The sequence below is a fragment of the Lepus europaeus genome, chromosome 2 (genome assembly GCF_033115175.1).
Source record: "Lepus europaeus isolate LE1 chromosome 2, mLepTim1.pri, whole genome shotgun sequence".
Lineage (NCBI taxonomy): Eukaryota > Metazoa > Chordata > Mammalia > Lagomorpha > Leporidae > Lepus > Lepus europaeus.
Window position 1 is genome coordinate 78,990,007 of NC_084828.1, and position 16,955 is coordinate 79,006,961.

Genomic DNA, 16,955 nt, shown 5'->3' on the forward strand with positions numbered 1-16,955 from the left:
ATGCTGTCATTGTAGCCCACAGGAGGGTGAAGCAGGACATCAAGGGCAGGAGACCGTGTCCTTAGGTGGTGACTCAGAGGTTGGTTGTATCATTTCTACTCCAGTCTCATTGGTAAAGACTTAGCCCACGGCCGCCTCTCTGGGCGAGAGAGCTCAGATTTACAGCTCAGCAACCATGCACCCAGGTGAAACTCAAGGATGCTATAACAGAAGACAGAAAGAGGGAGAGAGGGAGAGAGAGGGAAGGAGGGAGGGAGGGAGGGAGGCAGGCAGGCAGGCAGGTGTACATGGAGACAGGTAGTGTCTGCCGTCAGATGCTTCTGTGTGTCTGTACTCCCCACTGCCCACACAGAGAACATATTCCTCCTTCTTCAAAGGAGAAAATCCCAAATTGTCCCAGTTTTTGCATCCAACTCAAAATCTAGAATCTCTGCATTCCCTCAGGTCCTTGTGGCTCTCTGCAAGTAACTCCTCTGTGCTTTGTGACTTGGCTTTGTCCTCTGGAAGCCTTCTTTTTGCCCATTATTCTCAGAGGCCACACCTGAAATGATTGTTAGACTCTTATCTGTGCTCTTCTTGAATTTTCATTTTCTTTTGTATTTCACTTTCTGGCTAGAGCTGATTTGAAGTGCCGAAGGTTGCTTTAGGGATCAAGCAGCCTTAAACTTTTGTAGGATGTTTTGTAGTGTCATCACAGCATACTTTCCCTCAAGCCCTTGGTAGTCTGTTGGTCTGTGTTCATTACGTAGGTCCCATGCAAATGTAGCCACACCCAAAGATTTTTGCCTCTGGTTATAGTCCTTATGCCTTGAATCTCCTTTTTCCTTTACTGTTTGTGTTCAACCCATCCCTTGTCCCTCAGTTTAGTGGTGGCTACCTGGATGCCCTCTGAAAAAGGTAGGCTTAACCTGATCTGTGCTGCGAGATGAGCTTTGTAAGACACATTATTTCCTGCCATTTATGATTCAGAAGCAATCTGAAGCTTCAGATTTCCAGATTCTCATTAAATTTAGATTGCAGGCCTCTGGCAGAGAGCAACTCTCAGCAGACTCTTGTCCCTTCTATCCACGCTTGCAAAGCAGCTAATGCTTGCCTGACTTGATGTCTCTCTTGTTGTGCCATCCTAAAATCAGCAAGGGGCTGGAACCGCAGAGGAAGGCTTTGATTTTTCTCCATCAGTTCAAGTCGTTACAAACAGTGCTTTTGCTGCAGTGCACAAATTGCCTGCCTTTTCAGCCTACAGCCTAACCTCTTGATCAGTGCCAGATATGTAGTGCCTTTGTGACTACAGCACCCCAGTTCTTCAGTTAGTGTCTTGTTTAGGGAACAAGTTATAATGAGGAGACCTCAGAATATAATGGCTCAAACAATGTAATATTCTTTCTTATTTAATCATCCAGAGTGGGCAGGTAGGCAGTTGTTCTCTATGAGGTCATCTAGGACCCCAAGATCCCTCTGTCTTGTTGCTGTTATTGGGAAATGACCTAGACAGCCAGTTCAGTGCTGATATCATATTTCACCCTAGCAGGAAGAGGAAGGCCAGGGGAGCAGGTTTATCTTCAAGGAGGCGAAGTCTTCCCACTCTAATCTCATTGGCCCACACTTAGCAACAAGGCCTCAGCTGGCTGCATTGGAAATGTAGACTATAGCTTACCCACCATACACTTTAGGTGCTCTTTAACTAAAAGGAAAATACAGTGGACACTGGGGAATAGTTTGTTGTCTCAACCACAGGCAAATTTGATGCCTGTTTGGGAAGAAAAAGTCATTTTATATCCTCATCTTATATCATGTGTCAAAACAAATCCAGATGAACTTAATAGTTTAATGTTTAGCAAAAACAATATATGGAAATATTTATCTGATCTCCACATGGGATTTTTTGTAAGTAGGAAAATAATAAAAATTGATAGACATTTGTTAAATATTATGCTTCAAAATAAAACAGACCAACTGGAAAGAGCATTTTCAAAACTAGAACAATAACAGGTATATAATATAGATAAATATATAAAGCTCTTGTTCAAAGTAAGAAAACTTATAATATGCTAAGAGAAAAAGGGACAGTATCAAAAAGGAAGTAGAAATTACAACAAGGCGATGTCTTTTGGCCTAACAGCTCTGTCCCCAAAGTCATGTCCTCCCTACCCGCCATGTCCACATTCTAATCTCCTGAACCTGTGTGTGTTAGGTCACACAGCAAAGGATGACTATGGGCACTGAAGGAATTAAGGTTCCCAACTAGCTGACCTTGAGATAGGGAGATTATCTTAGGTTTATCCAAGTGTTCCTGATATGATCCAGAAAGTTCTTCAAAGAGAGGAGGAAGTCAGAGAAGGATTCAAACTGTAGTTGCTGGCTGTGAACACAGAAGAAGGGTTCTGAACGGAGGGGTATGGGCAGCGTGAGAAGCTGGCAAAGGGAAGGAATGCATTCTAACCCTGGAGCCTCCAGAAAGGACCGTGACCCTGCCAACACCTTGATTCTACTCCTAGAGCCCCATTCAATTTGCAGAACTTAAAATTGCACATTTTTGTTGTATTAACCAATAATTTGGGTAACATGTTATAACACTGTGTGTGTGTGTGTACACATGCATGTGTGTCCTAAATAGTGGTTCTCCTTGCTGATGAAGAAGGCATTGTTGATCACTACTGATAGGCATATAAACTGCCACAAATCGTTCTGAAGAACCATTTGGGAGTACGTTTCATAAGGCCTAAAATGTTCATATACTTCAAATTTCAAGGCTCTAAAGAAGCAATTTGTATAGTGGCCAGTATTTACATACAATATTACCAAGCACAGACTGTTAATATTAGCAAAAAGTTGTTTGAAACAACTTCAGTAACTAACATTATCAAAGTGATTCAATAAATTTTGAATGTATCAGTAATAGAATATCACAAGACAGTTGTTTTGGTTATAAAGAATCTTCAGTGAAGTGTGAAAATGTGTATGATAAACTACATTGAAATGATTTAGTACAAAAAGCTGTATGTTCAATATTATATCTATGATTATCTGTACTTAAATCTTGATTGTGAAAGAAAGATGTAGTGAGGAAAAACAAAACTGAAAAATTAAAATATTAATAATGGTTTTCTGAATTGAGCTATTGAGTTTATGAATGATTTTTTCTTTATGTATTTCTTTTCAACATCTTCTATGAGTCTAAATGCTTTTAACTAAGAGGACAAAATGAAGGTTAACAGATAAGAAAAAGGGTGGGAGGGAAGTTATGGGGGGAAAAGCCATTGTAATCCATAAACTGTACTTTGTAAATTCATATTTACTAAATAAAAGTTTAAAAAAAGAGAGATAAGAAAAAAGATGTGAAACAAATTGGGGGCAGGTAGATGTCTCTCAGACCAGGTCCAGGTCCTTTCCTCCCCAGTACCCCACAAAGATATTGTCTTACTTAAGCTGAGTAAAAATCCTGTAAGATAGTTGAAATATCTTTGGAAAAATAGAAAAGAAAGAGTAAGTAGTTCACCAAAAACTTGTATAGTTAATACACTTATTAAAGCTGGAGTTTGAGACTTCTCGTGTCTAATCCAGTCTTTGCCCTGTGTTTTCATGGGCCGGTACTTACTAAGCTGTTGTTATCATGGGCTTCTTTAGGGCCAAGCCTGTAACACTCATCGATGCTCCTGTGTTCCTAGTAGTGCAGAAGTCTGGCTGTATCAAGTCATAACCGGAGAAAATTATTAAAGGATGCAAAAGTGAAAATAAATGTTCATAAAAGAAAGCTGAGGACGTGATAGCACTTTCCCACTGCCATCTTCATTTCCCCTTTCCCAGCTTCCTTTTTCCTATAGTTGGTTCACAACATTCCTGACCCTTTTTGTTGCCCTGTGTGTTCTTGGACTAAGTCAAGGAAAACTATTCCCAGCATTTTTGCCTTTTTCCATACCCAGGAACAAGTGTAACACAGGAGTTCGTTTTGATGTAGAATGAATAGGAAGTGGGAGAAAGTTTCTCAAGTGTTGGCATAGGGGGAGTATTCCTATGGATTTTACCTCATATTAAAGATACATAGAATTTTTATATATACCTATAAATATGCATCATTATTAATTTAAAATTTTAATATATAGAATACATGCTGTGGAAGTGTCAGTTTCTTTCTTTCTTTTTTTTTTTTTTTAGCAGTTTTTTATTTATTTATTTGAGAGGCAGAGTCACAAAGAGATCTTCCACCTGCTGGTTCACTCCCCAAATGGCTGCAATGGCCAGAACTGGGTTGATCTGAAGCCAGGAGCTTCTTCCAGGTCTCCCACGCAGGTTCAGGGGCCCAAACACTTGGGCCATCTTCCACTGCTTTCCCAGGCCATCAGCAAAAAGCTGGATGGGAAGAGTAATAGTCGGGACATGAACCGGCACCCATATGGGATACTGGCGGTGCTAGCAGAGGCTTAGCTTGCTATGTCACAGCGCCAGCCCCCACTAACTTTCTAAAAAGCCTCTCTACTTTTTTTTGTCCATGCTAGTCATAATGAGCTAGAAGTTTATAAAGTGAGTCTATGCGCAAAACAAAAGCGTGCCAGACGCCTACTGCTTCTATATCTTAGAAACGTTGCTTATCCTAGCAGTCATGGTTTCTGTCATCACTGTTGTTAACAGAGAACCTTTAGAATGAGACCCTGTGGGACAGAAAGAGGTGGAATCAGTTCTAATTTTGATTTCCAGCCCTGACTTAGCCATTAGCCCATTACATAATTAGCTGCCCCCCAATACTTTTTAGAGTAAGTTAGTAAATTATAAATGTTATTTTTGATATGTTATTAACCTCTCTAGATTGAGATAGGTTTTCTAGGTGTGGTCTGAGGCCCCATCCAGTTATAAAATTTTTAACTATAAAACATCATACTATTAATAATTTTTAATAGAAATAATTTAGGAGTCGTAGGTATTTGTTCCAGGATATCAGATAGCAAAAGATTGGGTGACCCAAATATCACTGAGTGCAAGCTAAAATGTCAAGTACATTGGCAAACATGAACTATAGCTGCTGGCATTTGTTAGAAAAACTGTTGTTTCCTGAGTAAGCTGAAGAGTGCAGCTGTGCACGCAGGCCCGCGATCTCCTCAGGCTTTGAGAGCTAGCGGTGCCTGGGGCAGCAGCGCCACCTGTGACTGAGGGCCTGGGGGCCTCTCCCGGGCCTACCCCGGCTAGCCGCCACAGTCCCGACGCCAGTGGCCGGCCCTCGGCCTGACTGTTCCAGTTGTGCGGCAGCTGCAACCCTACCTCACCTCCCTTATTCCACCTGGCTTGCAAGGATGGGATCCAGCAGGCTGGAGGGGTTGGAGTGTGGGGGCTGGGGGGAGACCTGAGAGAGGAGGGAAGAAAAGGGACCTGAGGGGAGGTGGACAGAGAGAGGAAGGGGTAAAGGAGGTGTGAGGAGGCTGGGTGGAGCCGGAGGACACACGCTGCCCCTGTCAGAGCTCTGCCCAGCGCAGAGCTGCAGGAGGTACGCAGTCCCCTGGGTGTGGCTGCAAGCAGGAGTTAGCTCTCCTGAATAAACTGGTTGGCTTCTTGCCTCCTCACACTCCCTATTCCTCCCCACCCCTCCCAAGTCCACTGTGCTTGAGACAGTAACATTGCATTACCCTGGACAGCTTTTTTTTTTTTTTTTTTTTTAAAGCTTTATTATGGGACAGGCATTTGGCTTAACAGTTAAAATGCCTGTGTTTAGTTTTGGAGTGCCTGGGTTCAAGTCTTGGCTCTACTCCCAAGTCTAGCTTCCTGCTAATGCAGAGACCCTGGGAGGCAGTGGTGATGGCTTAAGTCATTGGATTCCTGTACTCAGGTTCTCAGGTGGGAGACCTGGCTCTAGGTCCTGGGTCCCTTCTCCCTCCCTCCATTGCAGGCATTTGGGGAGTGAACCAGCAGATGGGGAAGTACTCTGCACCCCTCCCCCCAGTCTTTTTAAAATGATTTATTTTCAGAATATTTGTTGACCACCTTGGTTTTTTATATCACTGGTTTAAGCTTCTTAATGGATGTTTTGAGTTTACAAATGGGTTTGATGTGACATGGATGACTTTGGATAGCTTCACAAGGATTTTGATACACAACTTAGCTGTATATTTCAGGGATGGCATTCCCTTGTATTTGGGTTAGTCCACATCCTCCTGAGCACAGTGGCTCCACACTAGCCCTTGGAAGGCATGTGGGGGACTGAAAAGTCATGGTCCTGAACCTCATGAAACTTAACTCTTACCTGGAAAACAAAATGAAGCATGGAATGATGTGGAAAAAATAACGTCAAATTACATGATTTCACTTTACTGAAGGTTGTGAATCACCCCTTTTTTGTTTTTCTGTGCTGCTTTTTTAAAATATTTATTTATTTTTAAGGAATATAAATTTCGTAAGTACAACTTTTTGAATATAGTTATTCTTCCCACCATACCTGCCCTCCCACACTCCCACCTCTCCTTCTCCTCCCTCTCCCCTTCCCAGTCCCATTCTCCATTAAGATTCATTTTCAATTAACTTTTTACATGGAAGGCCAATTCTATACTAAGTAAATATTTCAAAAATTTGCACACACACAAAAAACTGTTTGAGAACTAGTTTTACGGTTAACTCCGATAATACAACTCTATGGCCATACCTCCTGAACATGCCCGATCTCATCTGTGTTACTTTTAATAGTCAGCCAAAAGGGGCAGGCCCCGTGGCTTAGTAGGCTGAGCTTCTCTCTGCGGCATTGGCATCCCACATGGGCACCAGTTCAAGTCCAGGCTACTCTTCTTCTGACCCAGGTCTCTGCTACGGCCTGGGAAAGCAGTTGAAAATGGCCCAACTGCTTGGGCCCCTGCACCCACATCACCCACATCACCCACATGGAAGACCCGGAGAAAGCTCCTGCTCCTGGCTTTGGATCGGCCCAGCCAGCTCTGGCCTTTGCAGTCATTTGGAGAGTGAACCAGTGGATAGAAGACCTTCTGTCTCTCCTTCTCTGTCTGTGGCTCTGCCTTTCAAATAAATAGATAAAATCCTTTAAAAAAAAAAAAAAGTCAGCCAAGACCAATAGGTAGTATTAGTTTCTGAAGACCAGCTTCTTTACAAGTGCTTCGAAGGCATTAGGATAATTGCATTTATTTTTACTACGTGAAGCAGTCCTTTCAGACTATTTCTGTAAGCTGGGGATTTTCTTTTTACTTTGCTATGCGCTTGCACTCATACAGTTTAAGTATCCCTTATCCAAAGTGCTTGGGATTAGAAGGGTTTTGGACTTCAGATTATTTTACATTTTAAAATATTTGCATCTACATAATGAGATTTCTTAGGGAGGGGACCCAAGTCTAAACACGAAATTCATTTATGTTTCATAATCACCTTATACAACATGTCCTGGAGGCAATGTTACACAATGCTTTTAGTCCACCTGTTTGACTACAACCCATCACATGGAATCAGGGATGGAATTTTCCACTTGCAGCGTAAGTTTGAGATTTTGGAGATTTTGCAGCGTAAGTTTGATTCCAGATTTTCAGATTAGGGATGCCCAATCTGCATACTAATTTTTGTCCCTGTGTCTGTTTCTTACTTCTAGAATGAATATTCCAAGTGCACAAGTGTAACTCTCAGATCACAGACGCCGTCCTTGTGCCTGAGCCCAGTGGTCACACGTGGCTGTCATGAACAGTCCTTCTGTTTGACTTGATGCCTCCTTGAAATTCTTCTCTCCCTAATTGCTGGAGCACCAGGCTTTCTTCATTTGTTTCTCTTGCCTCTGTAATTGCTCCTTCCCTGTCATCTCTCCAGACTCTCCTTCATCTGTCCTAAAAACATTGGTATTCCCCAGTGTTTGTTCCCCAAATGCAACATGTATTTCTCAGCTCACACCTCTTTCCTTGGCTTCTGGCCTTTGTCCAGCCACGTCCTGGACATGTTTATAGACGTGAGATTTCCCCTTCCCCAGTACCCAGTCATTCACCTAGCCATCTCTGTTATCACCCTCATGGTTCTGCACATCAGCCCTTCCTCAGCCTCCCCATTGCTGTTGCCAGTACCACCTACAGTGATGCCACGGGGTCCCTGTCCTGGGCTCCATGACTGAGTGTGCACCAGGCCGACTCTCACACAGCCTTGCCGCTCCCTCTCAGGTGCAAAGTCACAGGGCCAAGGAGACGTGTCAGCAAAGCCCACCGTCTTCAAATCTGTGCACCAGCTACAAAGACCCCAGAAGTCCCTACAGCAGACCTCTTCACAGGCCTGGTCTTTCAGGGTTAGACTGACTGCATCCCTGGTGTGTACTCTCTAGGCCCTAGGAGCAGATGAGGGACAGCTCCTTGGATGGAGATAAATGGAGCTTACTTGGAGTTTGGCTGGTCAGCTCCACCTGCAAACGTGTGAAGTCCCAGAGATTACAGGCCAGAGCCAGGTGAGAAGAGAAGCAGGCCTTGCAGGGACCTGCGTGTGCTCCTCAGAAGCCTCATGCCCACGAGGAGCAGGCCCACGCACTGCCTGATTTTTCTTTATGCTTCTGGTACATGGCTGATAGGCAACTCTTCACTTCTTCTTCTTCTTTTTTTTTTTTAAGATTTATTTTATTTATTAGAAAGACAAGAGTTACAAAGAGAGGTAGAGCCAGAGAGAGAGAGAGGTCTTCCATCCACTGGTTCACTCCCCAAATGACCACAACAGCCAGAGCTGAGCTGATCTGAAGCCAGGAGCCAGGAGCTTCTTCCAGGTCTCCCTATGCGGGTGCAGGGGCCCAAGGTGTTGGGCCATCCTCTACTGCTTTCCCAGGCCATAGCAGAGAGCCAGATAGAAAGTAGAGTAGCCAGGGCTCAAGTCAGCTCCCATATTGGATGCCGGCAATGCAGGCCGCAATGCAGGCCGGTCTTTAACCCGTTATGCCACAGTGCTGGCCCCACTCTTCACTTATTCTGAGCAGTTGTTAAGGGCAAGGGCTTTAGTTTTTCATATTCATATTACCATAGCCTTCCCACATGCAATGAGTACTTAATAATGACTGTGGGCCTGGCTTTGTGGTATAATGGGTTAAACCACCACCTGCAATGCTGGCAATCTCATATGGGCTCCAGGTTTGAGTCCCGGCTGCTCCATTTCCAGTCCAGCTCCCTGCTAATGCACTTGGGAAGACAGCAGAATATGGCCCAAGTCTTGGGCCTCTGTGCCCATGAGGGTGACCCAGAAGAAGCTCTTGGGTCCTGGCTTCTGCCTGGCCCAGCCCTGGCCATAGCAGCCATCTGGGGAGTGAACCAGAAAATGAAGGATCAATCTCTGGGTCTCTTTCTTTCTCTCTTTCTCCCCCTCTCTCTCCCTCTTTCTCTCTGTAACTGCCTTTCAGATATATAAAATAAATATTTTTAAAATGACTACAATTTATATTAAACATCTTACAATCATTTCAATTCTTTTCCCGTTATTTTAAAGAATTTATATTTACATGATTTTATCAGGTCTTAAGACCAGCATTTTTTCAGAAAAGCCTGTCTCTGATTTTGTATTACTATTAGGTGGGGAAATTAGACTTTACATATAAAATAATTTTATTTTAAGCTCTGTTTTCATGAATTCTCTTCATGAGATGGGGTAAGTTCACAGTAGGCAGTAGGAAATAGCGTCAGGCCAACATGAAAGCCTCGGTATTAACGATGAGCGTGGCCTCACAGTTCCCAGCACACGGTGCTCATGACCGGCTGGAACATGTTGGTAACGCCCAGGGACTGGGATACGAGTGTGAGGGGGGCAGGACTGAGTTCTGGAGAGCCAGGGAGAGCCAGGTTTCTCATGACTTCAGAAGATAGCCCCGAGATCCTCTAGGACACTGGTCTCCAAACTCATTTGGGAGTAGTGTGTGTGTGTCTTTGATGACTTTGGAATGCAAAAAACATGTAATTATTTAATATTGCAGTAATTTTGAACACAAAATTAGCTTGTTTTAATTCCTGAGATGTTTTTAACAATGATAAGTCGTATGCCCTAGGCTGCCTCCCTTCCCCTTGCCATGCCAATTAGCCAGTTTTCAGTTAAGAATTCATTTGAAATTTCCCAAGTGCTGTTCTTTCTTTGGATACTCCTTGAGCGTGTGTACCTTGTCGTAGAGAGACCTGTTCTGATCTGAGAATTGAGTAAACTGGACTTGGATGACCCTTAAATAATTCAAACCTGGGGCAGGCATTGTGGCGCAGAGGTAAGACGCAGCTTTGGATGCCTGCCTCCCATATTGGAGTGCCTAGGTTTGAGTCCCCACAGGATTTTTTTTTGGTAAAGATTTATTAATTTTTATTTGAAAGTCAGAGTTACACAGAGAGGAGAGGCAGAGAGAGAGAGAGGTCTCCCATACGCTGGTTCACTTCCCAATTGGCCGCAATGTCTGGAGCTGCGCCGATCCGAAGCCAGGAGCCAGGAGCTTCTTCCAGGTCTCCCATGCGGGTGCAGGGGCCCAAGGACTTGGGCCATCTTCCACTGCTTTCCCAGGCCATAGCAGAGAGCTGGATTGGAAGTGGAGCAGCTGGGTTTCGAACCGGCAGCCATATGGGATGCCGGCACTTCAGGCCAGGGCGTTAACCTGCTGTGCCACAGCACAGGCCCCCCCCCCCCCCCACCACACACACACGTGATTTCTGACCTAACTTCCCGCTAATGTGTATCCTGGGAAGCCGCAAGTAAAGGCTCAAGTAATTGAGTCCCTGCCACCCACATGAGAGACTCAAATTGAGTTCCAGAGTCCTGGCTTTGGCCTGGCCCAGCCCTGGCTGTTGAGAACATTTGGGGAGTGAATCAATGGATGGAAGATCTCTCTCTTCCTTGTCACTGTCTTTTTCTCTCTCTCTGTCACTTTGCCTTCCAGATGAATAAAATTAGAAAAATATCTCAGGGCAGCCACCCCGCCCCCATTTTCTTTCACACTGTTGCTGCCTGTATATTGCTGTGGATTCGTTCTGAGAGGAGGAGCGTGGTGGGGGCAAGAGGCATGGAGTCACCACACAGTTCCCTGGAGTCGGGTGAAAGCAGGCCTGAGGTGAGCAGCCTGCAGACTTGTTTACTTTAGTTGCTACAGCAGCTTATATAGCCAAGGCAGCCAATCCGGTCAAGGAGTGATTTATGCCCTAACCAATCACACCCTGTTGCCAGGCAGTTTCCGAAGCCATCCAATCACAGCCTGTTGCCAGGTAGGCTCTGTTGTCATGTGGTTTCTGAAGCCATCCAATCACAGCCTGTTGCTAGGCAGTTTCTGTTGCCAATGGCCATCTTGGCATGGCCTTCTCATTCCACCACACCCTAGGTGGTTGCAGCCACTGGGCAGAGAGGCAGGTGGGCCAGTAATGCCTGGGAAATTCCTCTTGGGGGCCATTATGGAGCTCGATGCACCTTTGGAGGAGCGGAGAGCCAGAGGAAGAAGCACAAGGTATTTATTTGAGACTGAATCATATAACAGGAAGCTGGATCAGAAAGTGGAGCCAAGAGTGAATCCCAGGCCCTCTGACATGCGATGTGGGCTTTCCAAGCAGTGTCTTAACTGCTGTGCTAAATGTTCCACCCCTATATCTTCTCATGTAAAACGTAAGAGATGAGATGTTTCAGCAAATGACATTAGATATCTGCTCCTCCCATGCTGCTCCCAGAGGATGAATGCTCTTCGTTGGCTGCTGCCATTTCCTCCCTCTTTCTTGAGACTGATTTCACCAGACTCTTTGCTGAGAACTGAGGGCTTTAAATAAAATATAAAAATGGTCCTGGGGCCGGCGCTGTGGCATAGTGGGTAAAGTCACCGCCTGCAGTGCCAGCATCCCATATCGGCGCCAGTTCAAGTCCTGGCTGCTCCACTGCCCAACCAGCTCTCTGCTATGGCCTGGGAAATCCAGGTAGAGGTAGAAGTTGGCCCAAGTCCTTGGGCCCCTGCACCCATATGGGAGACCCAGAAGAAGCTCTTGGCTCCTGGCTTGGATCAGCCTAGCTCTGTCCATTGCGGCCAATTGGGGAGTGATCAGTGTATGGAAGACCTCTTTCTTTCTTTCTCTCTCTCTCTCTCTCTGCCTCTCCCCTCTGTGTGTAACTCTGCATTTCAAATAAATAAATAAACCTTTAAAAAAAGAAAAGAAATGGTTCTGCCCTCAAGGAGCCTGTAGAGGTGCTGTTCCCTCACTCTTAAAAATCCCCAAACAATTAGAAAATCACAGGTACTGAAGAGGACACAGGGCTGTTGGGAAGATGTAAACGAGATAAGCCAAAAACACGTGACTCGGTGCTGAATTGGTACAAGGCAGTCAAGACACAATTCTAACTCTGGTAAGAAATCAGCAGCAAGGGAAAATGGTATTGCAGATGACTTGCACGCTCCCAAGCCTCAAAAAGTTAAAATGAAAGAGAAGCTAAATGGAGACACTGATTTAATAGGCTTTCAGATAAATTCTCTAAATCACCCAAGTCAAGAAGAAAAGATCTGCCAAGTAGAGATATTGATGAATATGAAAAAAAAAATCATCATGAGTATCCTCCTTGGACAGGTTTTATAAGTCAGGTGATAATAAACTGGAGACCCTAACTGTGAACAGAAGGAAGGAACCTTCTCCAGTTTCTCAATTTCGGAAGAGACTAGAAAGCTGAAAGATTGAGGCGGTCACATATCTCTTTCCTATTCAAGTTCACACCTTTGGCCCTGTATGTGAAGGTAAAGGTGTAATTGCTCAAGCATGGACAGGGACGGGAAAGACATTCTCTTTCACCATCCCCTTGATTGAAAGGCTCTTAAGAAATCAACAGTTTTTAAAACAGGTCACCAAAAGGTACTTGCTTTGGCTGCAACAAGAACTGGCAAACCAAGTAGCCAAAGACTTCAGAGCTATAACTAGGACATTCTGTGTGGCATGTTTTTGCAATGTAACAGCCTGTCAAAGCCAGATTAATCATATTTGAAATACTGTTGACATCCTGGTTGGGACACCTGGTCATAACGGAGACCATCTGCAGAGCCAGTTGGATCTTTCCAGACTGCAGTATGTTGTGCTTCGTGAAGGGGATCAAATGTTAGATTTAGTTTTGCTGAACAAGTAGAAGGTTTGATCCATGAATGCTGTAAAACTGATTCTGAAAACAGTCTTCAGATGGGACTTTTTTTCTGCAACTTGCCCATGATGGATATGCAAAACTGCAAAAACAAAAAAACAAACAAAAACCCCACAAGACCCAGATATGAGCAACAAGCTGACCTTATTGGAAAAATGAGTCAGAAGGCTGCAATTACTGTGGACTATTTGGTCTTCAGTGCCGTTGGTCTCAGAGGCCAGCAGTCACTGGAGATGTCCTGCAAGTGCACGATGAATCTGAAGAGGGGGCTCTTATCTTCTGAGAGACCAAGAAGATTGGAACTCAAATGGCCAAGGACCTGCACATAAAACAGAACGCCCCATGTTTCCATGGGGGGCATTGCATAGTCACAGAGAGAAATGACTCTGAAAGGCTTCAGAGAAGGTAGTCTCGAAGTTCTGATGGCAATCAGTGTGGCTGTCCGTGCATTGGACATTCCTGAGGTTGACCTGGTGATAAAGTTCTTCTCCACAGGACATTGAGTCCTCTATCCACTGCTCTGGATGCACAGCAGAAGCTGGCTGGAAAGGGATTTGGATATGTTTATATCAACCATGAGAGAAGTCAGCTAAGATATATGGAACAAAAATGGATAGCAGGGGCCCAGGCACTTGGTCCATTTTCTGCTGCTTTTCCTAGGCTGTAAGCAGGAAGTTGGATCAGAAGTAGAGCAGCCAGGACACAAACCAATGCCCATATATAATGCAGGCACTGCAGGCAGTGGCTTTACCCACTACCCTACAATGCTGGCCCCAGGAATTACTTTTAAACATGTACTTGTTCCTTCTACAGTGGATTTAGTTAAACCTAAAGGCCTGGATGCCATCAGGTCTCTGGCTTCTGTTTCTTACACTGCTGCTGATTTTTCCCAGCCGGCAACTCAGAAGAAGAGAGAGGGGCAGTGGATGCATAGACTGCGGCGTCAGCCCACACTGAGCTTTGGACCATGATCTTTGATCTCCCTCCCTCCCTCCCTCCCTCCCTCCCTCCCTTCCTCCCTTCCTCCCTTCCTCCCTTCCTTCTTCTTTCTCTTTCTAATAAAAGAAGGAATTTATTAGAAAAATAGAAAGGTTCCTACAGGGATTCCAACATTGTCAATAGCTAAAACCATGCTTTTTGGAAAGATAAAAACATGCTGTAATAGAAACTTCTAATTCTGTGTTCTGCACAGTCGTGGAGAGGGTATCCCAGAGGATAGTTCTCTTTGCGTCCTGCATGAGGGACTGGAGTGTGGATTCATTTCTGCTTGCTCTTTGATCCTTACAGTGTTTTGTCCTAGACTTAGACTTGTCACGCACATGTTGGCAGGCATTCCTGAACTCATTCCAGTAAGGCGTTTGTAACCGTCACTCTGGGAAGCCCTAAGGAAATACGGGATGTCAGCTGCACTTGGAAAGAACACGAATCTGAGTAGTGATGTTGTGTCCCAGGTTACCAGAGCGTGCTTCTGAAAAGGAAATACAGGTGCTTGCTTTGATGTTCCTACAACTTAATCACAAAGGTTACAGGCAAAGTACCAGCCAAATTACCCAATATTCAAGAATATTATGATAGAAGCAAACACATTTTTTTTTTAATTTGAAAGAGTTACAGAGAGAAGAAGAGATAGAAAGAGGTCTTCCATCTGCTGGTTCACTCCACAAATAGCTGCGATGGCCTGGACTGGACTACTCCGAAGCCAGGAGCCAGGAGCTTCTTCTAGGTCTCCCATGTGGATATAGGGGCTCAAGCACTTGGGCCATCCTCCGCTGCTTTCCCAGGTGCATTAGTAAAGAGCTAGCTCGGAAGTGGAGCATCAGGAACTCGAACCAGTGCCCATATGGAATGCAGAGTTGCAGGTGGTGGCCTTACCTACCACACCACAGCACCTACCCCTGGGGCACATCTGCTAATTCCAAACAGAGTATTGGCTTCTCAGGTAGTTGCTTGATCTGATAGACAGAGTCAACAGGGGGAGTAGGTCAGGAAGTCAACCAGATGATAGGAGACAAAGTAGGAATAGAAATCAATGAAGAAGCAAGGGCTACAAATGGAATTTTGACTGAGTATTTGCTAATCTACCAGTGTGAGTTTGCCTATTTCTGCCTAATTATGTGCATTATCCACCAGAAGTTAGGCCATCATAGTTGAGGTATATGTCTTATTTGCAAAGAAGTTTGTTGTATTTTTTAAAAAAGTAGTCACAAGAAGGCTTGTAAACAAATCTGCTTATCCAGTTATACCTTTGAACAACTTCTTTTGTCTCTTTTAAAACATAATAATTTGGAGCTGCATTGTAAAGCTACCTCCTGTGATGCTGACATCCCATGTGGGCACCAGTTCATGTCCCAGCTGCTCCACTTCCAATCCAACTCCCTGCTACTGGGAAAGCAGCAGACGATTGCTCAAGTACTTGGGCCCCTGCCACACCCATGTGGGAGACCAGGATGGAGTTCCAGGCTCCTGACTTTGGCCTGGCCCAGCTGTGGTGGTTGTGGCCATCTGGGGAGCAAACCAGCAGATGAAGACCTCTGTCTCTTCCTCTGTCCCTTTAACTCTGAATTTCAAATAATAAATCTTTAAAATAATAATAGTAACAACCTCAAGTTCACACATTCTGTGACTCTTGGCTTGGATTCCAAGTCTATTTGTGATTATACTGAGAGGAACAAAGAATTAAGCCATGGCTATAGTTTGAGTTTTGTAAGTCAACTCTTGATGAAATCACGTGGGGTAGCCTGGGATTCCCTGGCTTTTGGAGGAAGTGTTTGGTTTCATAAACAGTTTAAATCATTTATATAATGTAGAAAATATTTCCCCTCATATAAGATTTTAAAATGTCTTCTGTTTTATTAACTTAGTAACATGAATGACACTTGGAACTATTTTTGCCTTGAAATAATTTTTCCAGCATTTATGAAGATAAAGACAAACCCAATTCACTTATCTGCATGTCCCACTCACTCATCCCTCTCCCCATATACCCTCTGCATTATTATTTCCCTCTGCATTCAGAAAGCATGTTTTCTACCTGGCTTAAGTTGCCAGTTGTTAAAAAGGAATTTGAGACTCATGGTACTTACTAAGCAAAGCAAAATGGGGAGAATATAGTTAGTAACCTGAAGATGTTGCATACGGTGTCCCAGGTCCCTTCCCTCTACCTCCAGGCAGAAGAGCTTGACCACCTCCCTTTCTATGTTTTCAGACTTTTGGCCTCTTTTCCTTCAAGGCTGCTGTTGAATATGATGTGTGAAAAAACGATTTGATTAGCAGGATCCAGGAGTGCTACATAGACTATTGAGAAAAGATGAGCTGCACCAGTGGAATGGAAGCAGGAAACTGCTCTTCACTAACCCTTACCATTAAAGTCAGAATCAGAGTATTAGGACTGGAGGGGCGGCCTACATGATTACTACACCTTATGATAGGGACAGGAGACAGCTGAGGGCTGAGGTAGGCAGCCAGGGACAAAGGACTCAAGTGACTCAAGAGTGACATGCAGAAGGAAACTCAAGCCCTGGGTACAGGGCACACCTACAACATAATGGATTCACTACTGGAATACTAGATAGAGACACGGAAAACAAAACAGGATGCATTACAGCTGGCACTGTCCAGATCCCGGCTCCCCAGCAAGGAGAAGGTCATTGGTAGCCAACAGACATTTGCAAAACCCGGTACAACTTCCTCTGCTCAAAGGATATAAACCCTTAGGCAACTTCTTCCTGATGGATTCCTGCTTGTCCTATCCGTCCCACTATGGAGCCTTCATTTGCTTCAAGCTCTGCTTTTTTTTTGACAGGCAGAGTGGACAGTGAGAGAGAGAGACAGAGAGAGAAAGGTCTTCCTTTGCCGTTGGTTTACCCTCCAATGGCTGCCGCGGCCGGCGCACCGCGCTGATC

At 44.5% G+C, this 16,955-nt stretch overlaps 1 protein-coding gene and 1 pseudogene across 1 annotated transcript in view; both read left to right on the forward strand.

The window, feature by feature from the left end:
- Positions 1 to 16,955, forward strand: part of SLC49A4 (solute carrier family 49 member 4) — a 111,174-nt gene that overhangs the window by 40,159 nt on the left and 54,060 nt on the right. The gene's annotated exons all lie outside the window — the stretch shown is intronic.
- Positions 11,313 to 16,306, forward strand: LOC133777154 (ATP-dependent RNA helicase DDX50-like; annotated as a pseudogene).